The sequence below is a fragment of the Pristiophorus japonicus genome, chromosome 1, assembly GCF_044704955.1.
Source record: "Pristiophorus japonicus isolate sPriJap1 chromosome 1, sPriJap1.hap1, whole genome shotgun sequence".
Classification (NCBI taxonomy): Eukaryota; Metazoa; Chordata; class Chondrichthyes; family Pristiophoridae; genus Pristiophorus; species Pristiophorus japonicus.
The window spans coordinates 149,932,426-149,947,919 of record NC_091977.1 but is presented as its reverse complement, the minus strand read 5'-3'; the positions used below and the strand labels follow the sequence as shown (position 1 = coordinate 149,947,919).

The window sequence follows — 15,494 nt, the reverse complement described above, 5'->3', positions numbered from 1 at the left end:
TATTCCGCAGCTCCAACCATACCGATTCCACATCATCCAAGCTAATGTCCCTCCTTACTATTGCGTTAATTTCCTCGTTAACCAGCAACGCCACCCCACCTCGTTTTCCTTTCTGTCTATCCTTCCTAAATGTTGAATACCCCTGGATGTTGAATTCCCAGCCTTGGTCACCCTGGAGCCATATCTCTGTGATGCCAATTACATCATATCCGTTAACTGCTATCTGCGCAGTTAATTCGTCCACCTTATTCCGAATACTCCTCGCATTGAGAGACACAGCCTTCAGGCTTGCCTTTTTATACACTTTGCCCTTTAGAATTTTGCTGTAATGTGGCCCTTTTTATTTTTTGCCTTGGGTTTCTTTGACCTCCACTTTTACTATTCTCCTTTCTATCTTTTGCTTCTGCCTCCATTTTATTTCCCTCTGTCTCCCTGAATAGGTTCCCATCTCCCTGCCATGTTAGTTTAACTCCTCTCCAGCAACATTAGCAAACACTCCCCCTAGGACATTGGTTCCGGTCCTGCCCAGGTGCAGACCGTCCGGTTTGTACTGGTCCCACCTCCCCCAGAACCGATTCCAATGTCCCAGGAATTTGAATCCCTCCCTTCTGCACCACTCCTCAAGCCATGTATTCATCTAAGCTATCCTGTGCTTCCTACTCTGATTAGCACGTGGCACTGGTCGCAATGCTGAGATTACTACCTTTGAGGTCCTACTTTTTAATTTAGCTCCTAGCTCCCTAAATTCGTCTCGTAGGACCTCATCCCATTTTTTAAACTATATCGTTGGTTCCTCTATGCACCATTTGTTCACCCTCCCTTTTCAGAATGTCCTGCACCCACTCCGAGACATCCTTGACCCTTGAACCAGGGAGGTAGCATACCATCCTGGAGTCTTGCCTGCGGCCGCAGAAACACCTATCTGTTCCTCTTACAATCGAATCCCCTATCACTATAGCTCTCGCACGCTTTTTCCTGCCCTCCTGTGCAGCAGAGCCACCCACGGTGCCATGAACTTGGCTGCTGCTGCTCTCCCCTGATGAGTCATCCCCCTCAACAGTACCCAAAGCGGTGTATCTGTTTTGCAGGGGGATGACCACAGGGCAGCCCTGCACTACCTTCCTTGAACTGCTCTTCCTGTTGGTCACCCATTCCCTATTTGGCTGTGTACCCTTTACCTGCGGTAAGACCAACTCGCTAAACGTGCTATTCACGTCATTCTCAGCATCGTGGATGCTCCAGAGTGAATCCACCCGCAGCTCCAGTGCCACAATGCAGTCCGTCAGGAGCTGCAGGCAGATACACTTCCCGCACACGTCATCAGGGACACTGAAAACGTTCCTGACTTCCCACATATTACAGGAGGAGCATAACACGTGTCCGAGCTCTCCTGCCATGACTTAACCCTTAGATAAACTTAAATTGGCAACAACAATGCTTAAGGTTACTTACTGATATAGAAAAGAAAAAGAAAAACTACTTGCTAATCACTTACCCCCTTGATTGTGACGTCACCTTTTGATTTCTTTCTACTTCTTTTTTGCCTCCCTGTTGCAGCTGCACCGGCTGACCTCCCAACTCCCTGCTGGGCCTTTTGTCGGCCTCTCCGAACGTCCCGTTCTGCCTCCTCCGATCTCCCGCTGGCTGCTCGACGATGCTGGGCCTTTTGTAGGCCTCTCCGAATGTCCCGCTCAGCCTCCTCCGATCTCCCAGATGTCGGTGGGGATGTTGCACTTTATCAGGGAGGCTCAAAGTGTCCTTGTAACATTTCCTCTGCCCGCCTTTGGCTCATTTGCCGTGGACGAGTTCCGAGCAGAGCACTTGCTTTGGGAGTCTCGTGTCTGGCATGCGAACTATGTGGCCTGCCCAGCGGAGCTGATCAAGTGTGGTCTGGACGAGGACGCTAATGTTTGTGCGTCTGTCCTCCCAGGAGATTTGCAGGATCTTGCAGAGGCAACGCGGTGCTATTTCTCCAGCGACTTGAGGTGTCTAATGTACATGGTCCATGTCTCTGAGCCAGACAGGAGGGCAGGTATTACTACGGCCCTATCGACCATGAGCTTGGTGACAGTTTTGAGGGACTGGTCTTCAAACACTCTTTTCCTTAGGTGGCCAAAGGCTGCACTGGAGGCGGTGTTGGATCTCGTCATCAATGTCTGCTCTTGTTGATAGGAGGCTCCCGAGATAGTTGAAGTGGTCCACGTTGTCCAGGGCCACGCCGTGGATCTTGGGGGGGGCAGTGCTGTGCGGCGAGGACAGGCTGGTGGAGCACCTTTGTCTTACTAATGTTTAGCGTAAGGTCCATGCTTTCATCCGACTCGGTAAATACGTCGACTATGTCCTGGAGTGCAGTCTCTCTGTGTGCACAGATGTAGGCGGCGTCCGTGTACTGTAGCTCGACGACAGAGGTTGGGGTGGTCTTAGACCTGGCCTGCAGACGGCGAAGGCTGAACAGCTTCCCACTGGTTCTGTAGTTTAGTTCCACTCCAGCGGGGAGCTTATCAACTGTGAGGTGGAGCATGGCAACGAGGAAGTTTGAGAAGAGGGTTGGGGCGATGACGCAGCCCTGCTAGACCCAGGTCCGGATGTGAATTGGGTCTGATGGATCCGTTGGTAAGGATCACGGCTTGCATGTCGTCGTGGAGCAGGCAGAGGATGGTGACGTACTTTTGGGGGCATCCGAAACAGAGGAGGATGCTCCATAGACCCTCGCGGTTGACAGTGTCAAAGGTCTTTGTAAGGTCGAAAAAGGCCATGTATAAGGGTTGGCGCTGTTCCCTGCATTTTTCCTGCAGCTGTTGCGCTGCAAAAATTGCGTCCGTTGTGCCCCGGAGGGGACGAAATCCGCACTGCGCCTCCGGGAAGACCTCCTCGGCCACAGGGAGAAGACTTTTGAGGAGGACTCTAGCGACGACTTTCCCAGTGGTTGATGGGGAGATTCCTCTAGTTGCCGCAGTCGGACTTGTCCCCTTTTCGAAAGCATTACATAGAAATTTTCATGGATTGCCACAGCCATTTTGATTTTAATAATACTAGTTGATCCCCATGCCATTGCACATCCATACCTCTACCTTTGAATGACCCATGCACTGGTGTATCTTCTCTCTCTTGCACCACTCAGCTCATCCTGAAACCAACGTCCATTCTACCCCCACTGTCACTCGCTCCCCCTGGGATGGGTTCCAAGAGGCCTCGGCCTCAAGCTGTTTTCTTTCTCCTGCTCCCCACCTAGCCCTTCCTGTCAGTTTGCTACAGAGGCTTTGTTTGCTTTCCGTTGTTTAAAAATAAATCAGATTAGTAAAGGAAAAAAACTTGTATGCCTTTCTCTCTCTTCGCACCTTCCTCTATCTGTCTCATGGGTGTTAGAAATTAGAATATTTGGCACACGGTTGTATATAATTAGCATTGACCTTTTCAGTGGACAAAACATGGGTGAGATAATCCATTGGCTTCAAAATACAACTGATATCTTTGAATATTGATGTAACATAAAATTGAAGACGCTTTCCTTTGTGACAACTGTTAATTAAAAGATTTACATTTTCTCATGTAACATAACATCGATGGTAATCTGGTGATAATTGGAAGCTGTTGCTTCAAAATTTTACTTTTTTGAAAAATAATTCAAATTGCAATGAGCAACAACATTCCCTCTTGGCTTAATGCACTTTCCGAAGTTAATAGAATGTAACACAAAAGTTACAACAGGTGTGTAATCTGTAGCTCTCTGTCACTCAAAGAAGTTTTTGAAACTTGTCCTAGCTTTTCTTGAAAATGTTTTGAAAAACTATTGAGCAAAAGAAAGCATTCCAGCAGCTCAGTTACTGAATGGTATTGTTGCATCTGGGAATTTGGCTGCATTGGACATGCTCTCACTGCACAATCTAACTTCAGCTAACAGGGTCACAGGCCTTAGCAAAATATCAAGTTGAAGACCAGGCTCAAGAAAAAGCTGAGGTCTTCAAAAAAATGTTTCAGTGAACCCATTGAAAAGGCACAAAATATAATTCAATTGATAAACTTAATCATGTTGTTATGAAATAATTTTTAATTTTTAAACCTTTAATTTGGACTTTGGAAATTTAAGTTATTAAGACAAAATGATGGATGTAAAATTTTCAGAAAGCATTTTTAGCAATTTGCAGAGCAAAGATAAATCAGTGCTACCCTGCTACCATATTGTGCAATTATAACCTGGGTGTCATGGTTCATCAATCACTGAAAGTGGGCACGCAGGTACAGCAGGCGGTAAAGAAGGCAAATGGTATGTTGGCCTTCATAGCTAGGGGATTTGAATATAGGAGTAGGGAGGTCTTTATGCAGTTGCCTTAGTGAGGCCTCACCTGGAATATTGTGTTCAGTTTTGGTCTCCTAATCTGAGGAAGGACATTCTTGCTATTGAGGGAGTGCAGCGAAGGTTCACCAGACTGCTTCCAGGGATGGCTGGGCTGTCATATGAGCAGAGACTGGAACAACTGGGCCTTTATTCACTGGAGTTTAGAAGGATGAGAGGGGATCTCATAGAAACATATAAAATTCTGATGGTACTGGACAGGTTCGATGCGGGAAGAATGTTCCCGATGTTGGGGAAGTCCAGAACCAGGGGATGTAGTCTTAGGATAAGGGGTAGGCCATTTAGGACTGAGATGAGGAGAAACTTCTTCACTCAGAGTTGTTAACCTGTGGAATTCCCTGCCGCAGAGAGTTGTTGATGCCAGTTCATTGGATATATTCAAGAGGGAGTTAGATATGGCCCTTACGGTTAAGGGGATCAAGGGGTATGGAGAGAAAGCAGGAAAGGGGTACTGAAGGAATGATCAGCCATGATCTTATTGAATGGCGGTGCAGGCTCGAAGGGCTGAATGGCCTACTCCTGCACCTATTTTCTATGTTTCTATAAGGTGATGAGTTTACATAGATAATTTTCAGTATAAATGTAGGAATTTATAATGGAAAATTTGATGTAGATATGTAATGGAAAATGTGATGACCGGAAATAGTACACAATTACATGGAGACATAAGGTTTATAAGATACTAGTCAATCACCTGTGTGGCATTGCATATGGTAAATGAAGAAAGTGTACTCTTCAGATGAACAGGATTAGAAAGTGAGTGATAATTGGATCATGGCTGTGGGAGAATAACAACACTGGGGGCAGAAGAGGCCTGAGGAAAAAGGCACAGCAGGGTTAGAGGTTTTGCAGAGAAGGTAGAGTAGTGTTATATGCCAGGTGAGGGTGTAATGTATTTGCTTCATGGTTTCTTTGCTTAAGAACTAGTTGGTTTATTCACAAAGGTTTAAAAATCACACTACCAGTTCATCCACCAGGTTCACAATTGCATACCTCATCGTGGATGACCTAGACCCAACTGACTGAGGTTTTATTGAGTCTTGTGAACATCCCGTGACTGGCTAAGCCACTCAATGCAACAGTTCTCCAAACCTGTGAGCATACTCACAGGTGCATATATTACAGAGGGCAAGGGGCAAAGCAAGCTATGAGGTGGAGAAGAGTTAAGGGAGGGGAGAGGTGACAAGTAAAGCAGAGAAGAGCTAGAGGCGGGGGTGGGGATGAGAGGAGGGAAGAGAAATGAACAAATGGTAGGGCAGGACTGGGACTCTGGGAAACCAGTGAGTTCAGGTAACCTCACCAGAATAGAGCAGGACGGTGGGTGGGAGGGCAGGAGAGGGTGGAGAGATGAGGAAGGAACAGGACAAGGTGGGGAGAGGGTGATTATTATATACAATAAATATATAGACCCGTAATTTGCAGTCAGCGGCGAAGCTAAGGCACTCACCGCTGACCTCATAGAAAGCTGCCCAGAAAGATCTCGCGATCTCTGTGGCACGAAGTTTGCCTTTCTCAACGTGCAACGCTGTCTGTATGGGAATCCCTAGTGAAGAGATGCAGTGATGTTAACAAGCTGTGTAAGCAGCCAATCACATGAAAGATTTCTCAGACAGCAAACCAGGAAATAAAAAGTAGCTTTTATCAGCATTTTAAAAAAAAGTTAGAGCAAAATACAAATTGGGACTTTCACAAAAATTAAGTTTTATGTTAATGGAGAAATTTGACACTCCGCAAATATAAAAATTGTTTTTCCAGGGCCAGAACAGTTGTTCAGCAGTCAATACGCTGCTAAAACACCAGTTACAGCTATTCCAACAAGGCTGAACATTTTATGGGGTATTTAACAGCAATATTAGTGCAGAAAATCCCAAGTTTCTGTCAGTTCCGCTGATTGCTGGCTACATTTGGGCAGAGTGGGGGGGCGGTGTGGGGGATGGTTGTCCATAGCGCAGGCTGTGTTGGAGCAGTTGATGACTGACCACTACTTCAGGACTTCATTGCACACTGCAAAATCTGGGCCCATGAAATCGCCTTGAACAGGCAAACTTTATATAAAATATATAACTATAGGCAATTTTTATATAAACGTGTAAATATGGGTTTTTATATAAAATTACTTGGCGAGTTGGATTTTTATATAAAATTACCTGACAATATATAATTACCAGGTTAGATCGCTTTTTATAGAAAATTACGTGACAAATGAACAATAAGAGGAATTGGTGGCTGTCTTCTGGCTGAGCCATCCTTGAATAAAAATTGAGCAGGAACAATGCAGAACGTAACACCGGGAGACACTCAAGAAGGAACCTCCACTTATTCAGCATCGAACAATTAAAACAGCAGAAAAAATGACTCAAGAACCAGCCTATCCAGCAGTCAATAACAACGTGAAGAAAATCTGGACAGAGGAAAAACAGGCAAAAGGTGCGTGATACTGCTTGAAAACTGACTTGTCGAGGTCACCAATTGCAGCTGAGAGGACAACCAGCTGGGTTGAGCAGTGGTGGCCATGAAACTGAGAAGTCGTACTGGTCAGAAACAACAGGGCTGAGAAAGGGTTTGAGCAGCCCCAAGCCAGAGCCTCACAAGTAGCAAGGGGAGACCAAATCCTACAGGAAATAAACAGTAGATGTTAATGTAAATAAAATTAAAAAGAATTCACAACCTCAATCAAATTTAAAATAGGCGTGTATATAAAAAAAAAGAAATGCTAAGATGGCATTAGAACCTAGAGGAACCGTTGAGCTTGATAAGCAGACTCCTATTATAAATGTGGACAAAGGAATTTATAATGGAGGAAAAGTTGACACACATATTGTGACGAATGCATGACAACAGGAAGTATAGTGGCACAGACATGAGAATTAATACAATTTAGAAAGATGAATAGATATGCAATGTTAGCAAATCTTTATATTTGTCTTTTTAAAGGCAAATGACTTAAAATCTATTATCCTTCCACTAATGTCCATACCAACCAATCTTAAGACATAAAGGTCTGAAGTTTCTGCTGGGGCGCAATTCGGCAAAAATCAGCTAAACCAGCACAAATGATTAAGGAATTACAAGCGCAAATTATGTCCAGCGCAAATAGTTTCCATGATCTTGTGCACTGGTTTAAAAAACTTTGCATTGGAAGCCAGCCCCACCCACAAAACTGGCCATAACCCCAGATTGAATTAATCACCATGGTGCGTTTGCGGGCCTTCGAAGAGACTCTTAAAATTACGCTTTTTTTAGGTGCAAGGACACTAATCGGCAACTTTTTAAAAGCTTTTAAATATTAAAATATTTAATAAAACTGACTGCTTCTGAACTAGTAAGTGGTTCTGTATAGTTATTTTAAAGTAATTTTCAGTTATTTAAAATCAGGTTACTCACGGGTGGTAGACTAGGATTACATAGGATAAACGACACAGAAACAGACCATTCAACTAGACACTCTTATTAAAAATGCTTATTTTTTGTGATTAACCCAGTTTCAGCTGTATTCTTAAAACTGCATCAGGTTACCATTCTTAAATATGTTTCAATGCAAGAATTTTTTTTTAAAGCACTAACCTTCGAAAACGCTGCCCGATTGTGCTGGTTTATGAAAGATTTTACATTGGTGACATGCAAGTGAGTTTGAGCGGAAACTTGAACAAAAAATTCAATTCTGAAAACTAGCATAATATTGAGTGCAATTTAAGCCTGGATTGCCAATTGCGCCCAAAGCGAAAATTCTACCCAAAATGTTCCCATTATAAGAATTATGCAAATGGCATTAAATTTCCATTGAATTTCCATCAGACATCTCATCTCATGATTGGCTCCAATTTCATTGGCTATCGCACCATAAACTACATGACTGCGCTATTTATGGAAACTTTATTCCCAGATGAAAAAGTGTGATATTCTCATTAAATGTTTATGTGCAACATTACAATTTGCAGTTGAGTTGTGTTTTACACACATTTAATTGTTACAGGTTGAACCTCCCTTATCCAGAACTCCCTTATCCGGAACCACCTCTTGTCCGGAACCACTGCCGGCCACCAGGTGGCGCATGTGCAGAACTCCATGTACAGACATGAACAAGTTGAAGTCCTTACTCGCTGCCGACTCCCGCAATCGCTGGCCTGACCCCGCGATCCACCGCCCCCCACAAATGATCTCTCTGCCGCACTCCCAGCCCCAAGCCAGCAAGCCTCAATATCCCCTTGCTCAGTACCTGTACCATCCAATTTAATGTGACCACCCCTCGTCCAGAAAAATCCCTTATCCCGAACAGGCCAGGTTCCGGATAAGGGAGGTTCAACCTGTATAACTTAATGTATACTTCAGAATCATTCATACTCTGTTGAAGTCAAGACTCGTTGTGCAGTGCCCTACTCAATGGCCCAGAAATTGCTGTCGGAGACTTCCTGTAGGCAGACATCTCCGACCAAAATAAATTTTTTACGCAAGTACCTGATGGTCCCGGAGGAACGTAAACTTGTGGTCCGAGGCCTCCATTCGCAGTCCAGCATATGAGCTCACGCATCCCAGGAACGCAAACGTAACCTGGGATCACATGGTCCTGGACCACCAATTCTCATTGATAATTTTGAATTTTTTAAATATGTTTTAATAGTGGTAAAAATAAATTTACCTTAATGGACAAGAGTTTTTAATACAGAAATTAGTGATAAAATTTAATTTTTCTATCTTTTAAAACTCTTAGGCTGGTATAAGCAGGCTATACACCTATTCACTGGGCAGGAGTTGGGCAAATAGCCCAGATCTCTGGGTGCGAAAGTCCTTTTCCTGGGGATGCGTGTGATTTGTCATTTCGATCTGAGAACCGGCACATTTCGCGCTGAGAACCGGCACTTGCGAGGCCTCTTCGGGCGCGTGCGCACATTGTATGCACCCAGAGAGGCTGCAATTTAAGGCCCATTATTTCCCACGAAAACAATGGAAATCTTGCATCTCTCTCTCTTTCCAACTAAAATCGTCACCATTTAAACTCAACCTTTGTGTCAGCTAATTGCTACTTCCTAATTCACATCATCTTGATCTTTTCTACATTGTGGTTCTTGGCCCTTGACCCTGGGTTTCTTCAATTTATAAAAAAAAGGAAAGGAAATGCAGTTTAATTCTAAGTATATGATGTTGATGCATTCTATCACTATGGTTTCAGTTGTTTCATTTTATTTGTGATGTCAGAATACTCTGTCTCTATGGTTTCAGCAATTGTTTTGCTTTACACTTGTCCGAAAGAAGAAATACAGGAGAAATGTCAAAACTGAAAATCTACTGCAAGTATATAGTCACAGTAAAATAATTTTAGACTGGGCAATATGCAATGCCAAACCCAAACAGGTTTAAAAAAAATTGCAGTTTATGGATAATTTTTTTAAGTGGATGATTTCCTTTTAAAATGTTTTTCCACACTGCTTTATTTTTCTTTGTTTAGGTGTCCCTCATTCTCTTTGCCCCCAACATACTATCCTGTGTTCTTGTACTTGACCAGGCAAGAAACCTACTAGAAGAGTTCTTTTAACGCTTATCTATAATCAGTTGATTAAGGTTGTATGAATGGCAGTGGTTGAGTTGCATTTCTATTTCTCCTCCCTCGAAAGAAAGACCCACACCCCTGCTCAGCCCCCTCCGTTGAATACCTGACTGATATTGGGACAAGCAGGAGGATTGTGGGTATGAACCTGTGACCTCCCACTCTGTGGAGCAGTACATTGGTGCATCACTGTTTAATACTATAATCCATGAAAATGCATTTAATTGAACAACACAGTGGCATTTACAGTAAAACTTCCTTTTTTGGTTCCCATGTTAGCCGACACTGTTAATGGTTCTCTCTTTTCAGGTACTGTTCCTCTCTCTTTCAAATCTGCTGTCATCACCCCTCTCAAAAAACCAACCCTTGGCCCCACTTTGCTTGCTCGCTATTGCCCCATTTCCAACCTCCCTTTTTTGTCCAAAGTACTTGAGCATATTGTTGCCTCCCAAATCCATGACCATCTTTCCATGAATTCAATGTTTGAATCCCTTCAATCTGCTTTCCCCCCCCCCCCCCCCCAACAAAGTCACAAATGACATCCTTTGTGAGTGTGACAAAGGAAAACTATCCCTCCTCGTCCTTCTGGACCTGTCTGCAGCCTTTGACACAGTTGACACACCCAAGGAAGCAGTTGAGGCTGGCTAATTGAATGTTTTCAAGTCAAAGATAGATAGATTTTTAAGCAATAAGGGAATTAAGGGTTACGGGGAGAGGGCGGGTAAGTGGAGCTGAGTCCACGACCTTATTGAATGGTGGAGCAGGCTCGAGGGGCTAGATGGCCTACTCCTGTTCCTAATTCTTATGTTCTTATGTTGATCACTCCAGCCTCCTCCAACGCTTCTCAACCATCATCCAGCTAGGTGGGAATGCACTCGCCTGGTTCCATTCTTATCTATCTAATCGTAGCCAGAAAATTTCCTGCAGTGGCTTCTCTTCCCACTCCCGCATCGTTACCTCTGGTGTCCCCCAAGGATCTGTCCTTGGACCCCTCTTATTTCTCATCTCTATGCTGACCCTTGGCGATATCATCCGAAAACACGGAGTCAGTTTCCACATGTAGGCTGACGACACCCAGCTATACCTCTCCACCACTTCTCTCGACTCCTGCTTGGTATCTAAATTGTCAGATTGCTTGTCCGACATCCAGTACTGGATTCGCAGAAATTTTCTCCAATTAAATATTGGGCCCCACCACAACCACTCCACAACCACTGACTGCATTCCTCCCCCTAACATCACTCTGAACAAGACTCTTTGCAACCTAGGTGTCATATTTGACCCTGAAATGAGATTCCAGCCTCATATCCGCAGCATAACTAAAACTGCCTTTTTCCACCGTAACATTGCCCGCCTCCGCCCCTGCCTCAACTCTTCTGCTGCTGAAACCCTCATTTGTGCCTTTGTTACCTCTAGACTTGACTACTCCAACTCCCCCCTGGCTGGCCTCCCACATTCTACACTATGTAAACTTGAGGTCATCTAAAACTCAGCAGCCCATGTCCTAACTCGCACCAAGTCACGATCACCCATTCTGACCAACATTGACTCCCGGTTAAACAATGCCTCGATTTCAAAATTCTCATCCTTGTTTACAAATCACTCCATGGCCTTGCCCTTCCCTATCTCTGTAATCATTGTCCCCCACAAGATGTCTGCGCTCCTCAAATTCTGCCCTCTTGAACATCCCTCGTTATAACTGCTCAATCATTGGTGGCCATGCCTTCAGCTGTTTGGGCCCTAAGCTCTGGAGCTCCCTCACTAAACCTTTCTACCTCTCTTTCCTCCTTTGAGACACTCCTTACAACCTACCTCTTTAACCAAGCTTTTGGTCATCTGCCTTAATTTCTTCTTTTGTGGCTCGGTGCCAAATTTATCTGTTTTATCTTGTAACACTGCTGTGAAGTGCCTTGGGATGTTAAAGGCGCTATATAAATAAAAATTGTTATTATTTAGGAAAGGATCCATAAAGATCAATTTGGCGGTCTTGTTTCTTTTCTATTTTTCTTGACTAACGCATACATGTCAACTATCGGCATTTGCTGGGTAGTGTCTATTTGTCAGTGTTTGCTGACAAAAATCAACACAAGATTTAAAATTCTCGTGCTGTCCTAAAGTCCTCCAGAATGCTGTTGGGCAAATCTTTTTTGTGCATGCATCGCTCACAATCAGATGGCTCCCCCCATATTTGAACAGATAAGCACGCAACATTTGGATGGGACAAGCTTCCCTCAGACTGCAGCCCAACTCCGAGCCAATTGTTTGCTTTGTTCTCCCTGATAGGTTTGCATGAAGTTGCAATCTTAATCTCATTTCCCAATTATCTTGGATACTTCTCTCACCATGTTCAAAAAGTTTTAAATAAAAGACCAACATTTCACAACAGCATGACTAAATTAACCCATTCAATTTGTGACTTTTAATATCTTCATTAAAGTTTTTACTTCGAGGCCTCAGCGTGCCTCAAAAGCCTGGGCTTGGATTGGATGTTTTTACCTCAAGTTGCTCAGAGCTTTCAACCCTATCTATGCATTCTATGAATTCCATCATTTCACAACACGCAATCTGTGACTGGAAAGGTAGCTGCGGTGTCTCCTTAACATGAGGATTTGAACGTTTTTTTGCTGTTTTTCAAAATGACTGGAAGAAACTGGAAATTGAATTTTGAAGTTTTATTTCAGGCAAGTCTGACATTATTAACAAATGCCACTTTCTAATACGAACTGACAACTCCTGTGGGTATGGTCTCTATTAATTGAAAATAAAATAGAGATTATTTATTGAGAATGTACTTTATTTATTATTTGATTTTTTTGCTGTTAAAAAGCCTGGATACTGTGGACAGGAATGCTTAAGGGACCAAGGGCATTTCAGATCCCATTCTCCCAGGTCCCCCCCTCCCACAAGGCTGCTGGACCCTGTTATACCCAGCAACCACAAATGCTGCCAGCCTCTCTGTTACCGCCTCTTCCCCCCGACCGTGCCCTGAAACTCCATCGTCTGTCTTGATGGACTTCAGGAACCTTGCCACCCACTTCAGGACTCCAGCACCTTCTCCATGCTCCAAACCCCTAAAGCACATTACCAGTGTAATCTGGCCCCAGAACCACCCCAATCATCTCAAACCTTTAGACAACCCTCCGTAATGCTTCCAGATTGCAAGATCTACTCCCATTAATTCCAGGACCTTCCCCAATATTCCTCGTTCCTCCCTCTACAGTGTTCTCGGAACCCTGAAACCCTCCTCCCATTCTCCTAAGACCCTGGAACCCTCCTTCCCCACTCCCAAATAAAAATGCTAGATCCTGAAATCTAATTTTAGTACTTTCCCGCTGTTCCCAGATGCCAGGGTCATTTGCAATGCTGATAAGTTGGTGTGCTTGATATTGCTACTTGGTATAATACCCCTGTTATTATACAATCTCCAACTCACAGTGAACAATGCCACAGGTGATTTAGTCACTTAAAAATCACAGTATCCTTTTTGATCTGAATAATGGCTGAGAGGCGCTGCATGTAAATTGATGTAAGGTGATGTTTATAATAACTGTGACTGCACTTCAGAATTAATCCATTGATTGCATGTCCTGAAGGAATAAAAGGCATTATATAAATACAGATTCATTTATTAATTCTTTCTGTGTCTCTGTCAGGAGCCTGGTCACACATGTATATGACTTGGAAGAAGCGACAGTTCTGATTAGAATCTTAAGGTTAAGTAGAATAGAGCCTTATTTTAGGTAGATTTAATTTGAATGTTTCTTCTTAAATTCATCAATCTTTCAACTAAAATAACATTCTCAGAACTGAGGAGATCCAGCCAAATGTCGGTGCTCTTTGTTCATTTTTGTCTCCCGGACCCTGTATGAAGGTGTTTGTCCCATATTTTTTTGAAAAAGAGAGGTAGTTCAAAACCAACGTAACAGTACACAAGTTCTATACATTGGAAGTACAAATTTCCTTTCCCTATTAAATACTTGTCTTATTCTAAAATTCCATATTTACTATTTTGATTTTTTTAAATGGTGACCCAGTGAATTAAAATGATTTATCCAATCTAGGCTGACACTAAGGGAGCACTGCACTGTCGGAGGTACCGTCTTTGGGATGAGACGTTAAATCGAGGCCCCAACTGCTCTATCATGTAGATGCAAAAGGTCGCATAGTAGTATATTGAAGAACAACAGTGGACTTATCCCCAGTGTCCTGGCCAATATTTGTCCCTCAAATCAGCATTTCTGAAACAGATTATCTGGTCATTATCATATTGCTGTTTGTGGGACTTGCTGTGCACGTTTCTTACATTACAACAGTGACTACACTTCAAAAGTACTTCATTGGCTGTAAAGCGCTTTGGGACGTCCTGAGTTCGTGAAAGGTGCTATATAAATGCAAGTCTTTATTTAAAAAAAAATGAGTTTACAAGGAATGCCTCAAAGTGTGCCACCTGCCTGAGTTGGGAAGGGAGCAGTTTCCTTATATCCTGCAAAGCAGGCTATTTTTTGCAGAGGTGGTACTTTTGAGGTTAGTTTCCTATAATAGTGTTGGCTTATGGTCACAACAATTGTGATTTTAAAAATATCTATTCTTCTCTTACATACTGCAGATTAAGAAGCCATGTAATACAGTTTCCTTCCTGTGCAGCTGAAAATGATGTGGGGAAAGAGCAGCTGTCTTGGTTTGCTAAGAAAGAAACTGGTTGCATAAAAAGAGAGGATGTTTCTGTTTGAATCTTTGCCCTGTTGTGAAATGATAGAGCCCGGAGTGTTGCTAGTGTCTGAAGTATTAATTTATTATAAGTATCCATAAGCACATTCTTGTGGGCTAGCTTTACATTGGAGCTCTGTAAATGTTTTTAGCAGCAAAGTAACATGTCGAAAATAAATGTTGAAAACCTCTAATACTGTTCCACCTAAAAAATTGATTATTGTCTTTGATTCTTGGAGGTGGCACAAATAATAAAGTTTAAGAGGATTTTACATAACTTCATCTTATTGTCCGCCATTTGAACTGTATTCGGGAAAATCATGCAGTGAAGAATCGCTAGAAATACAGTGACATAAATTTGGTTAGTGCTGAGTTAGGAGATACTGCTGTCTGGTCTTTCTTAGCTAGAGAATTTCTTCAAAAATGTGTCCTATACCCTACTTGTGCCTTTATAATTTCACATTTCAAAGTAGATTTTTCAGAATTTTTCATTTACTTCAAAGAGACACGAAAAGCAACCCCGTATGTTAGTTTTCTCAATGTTTGGCAGCACCACAACCATTATATCTTAAAATCTGTTGTTTGTAATTGCAGTATAAGCTAAGGTATTGAATTGACTAGAAGTTCAAGTTAATAATGCAGGAAGCAAGTTAATGCTGAACAGTTGTGCAGGATGTATTGCACAGTCAGTGGGAAGCTGAGATACAGAGGTTGTACTTTGGATTTCTTGGCTTGTGATTTGCAGTTGGAAGAGTAACAGCACCAGTCTACAGCATGCTCAGCATTCACCAAGGTGACTCTGAAATTGTTATGTAATCGCAGCATCATTTATCCAAAATAATGGAGAGGATTGAGAGTCAGAGCAGCAACTACTGTTTAGACCTGCATAAT

At 43.0% G+C, this 15,494-nt stretch overlaps 1 protein-coding gene across 10 annotated transcripts in view; it reads left to right on the top strand.

Annotated features, from left to right (window-relative positions):
• Positions 1-15,494, top strand: part of apc (APC regulator of WNT signaling pathway) — a 388,865-nt gene that overhangs the window by 201,317 nt on the left and 172,054 nt on the right. The gene's annotated exons all lie outside the window — the stretch shown is intronic.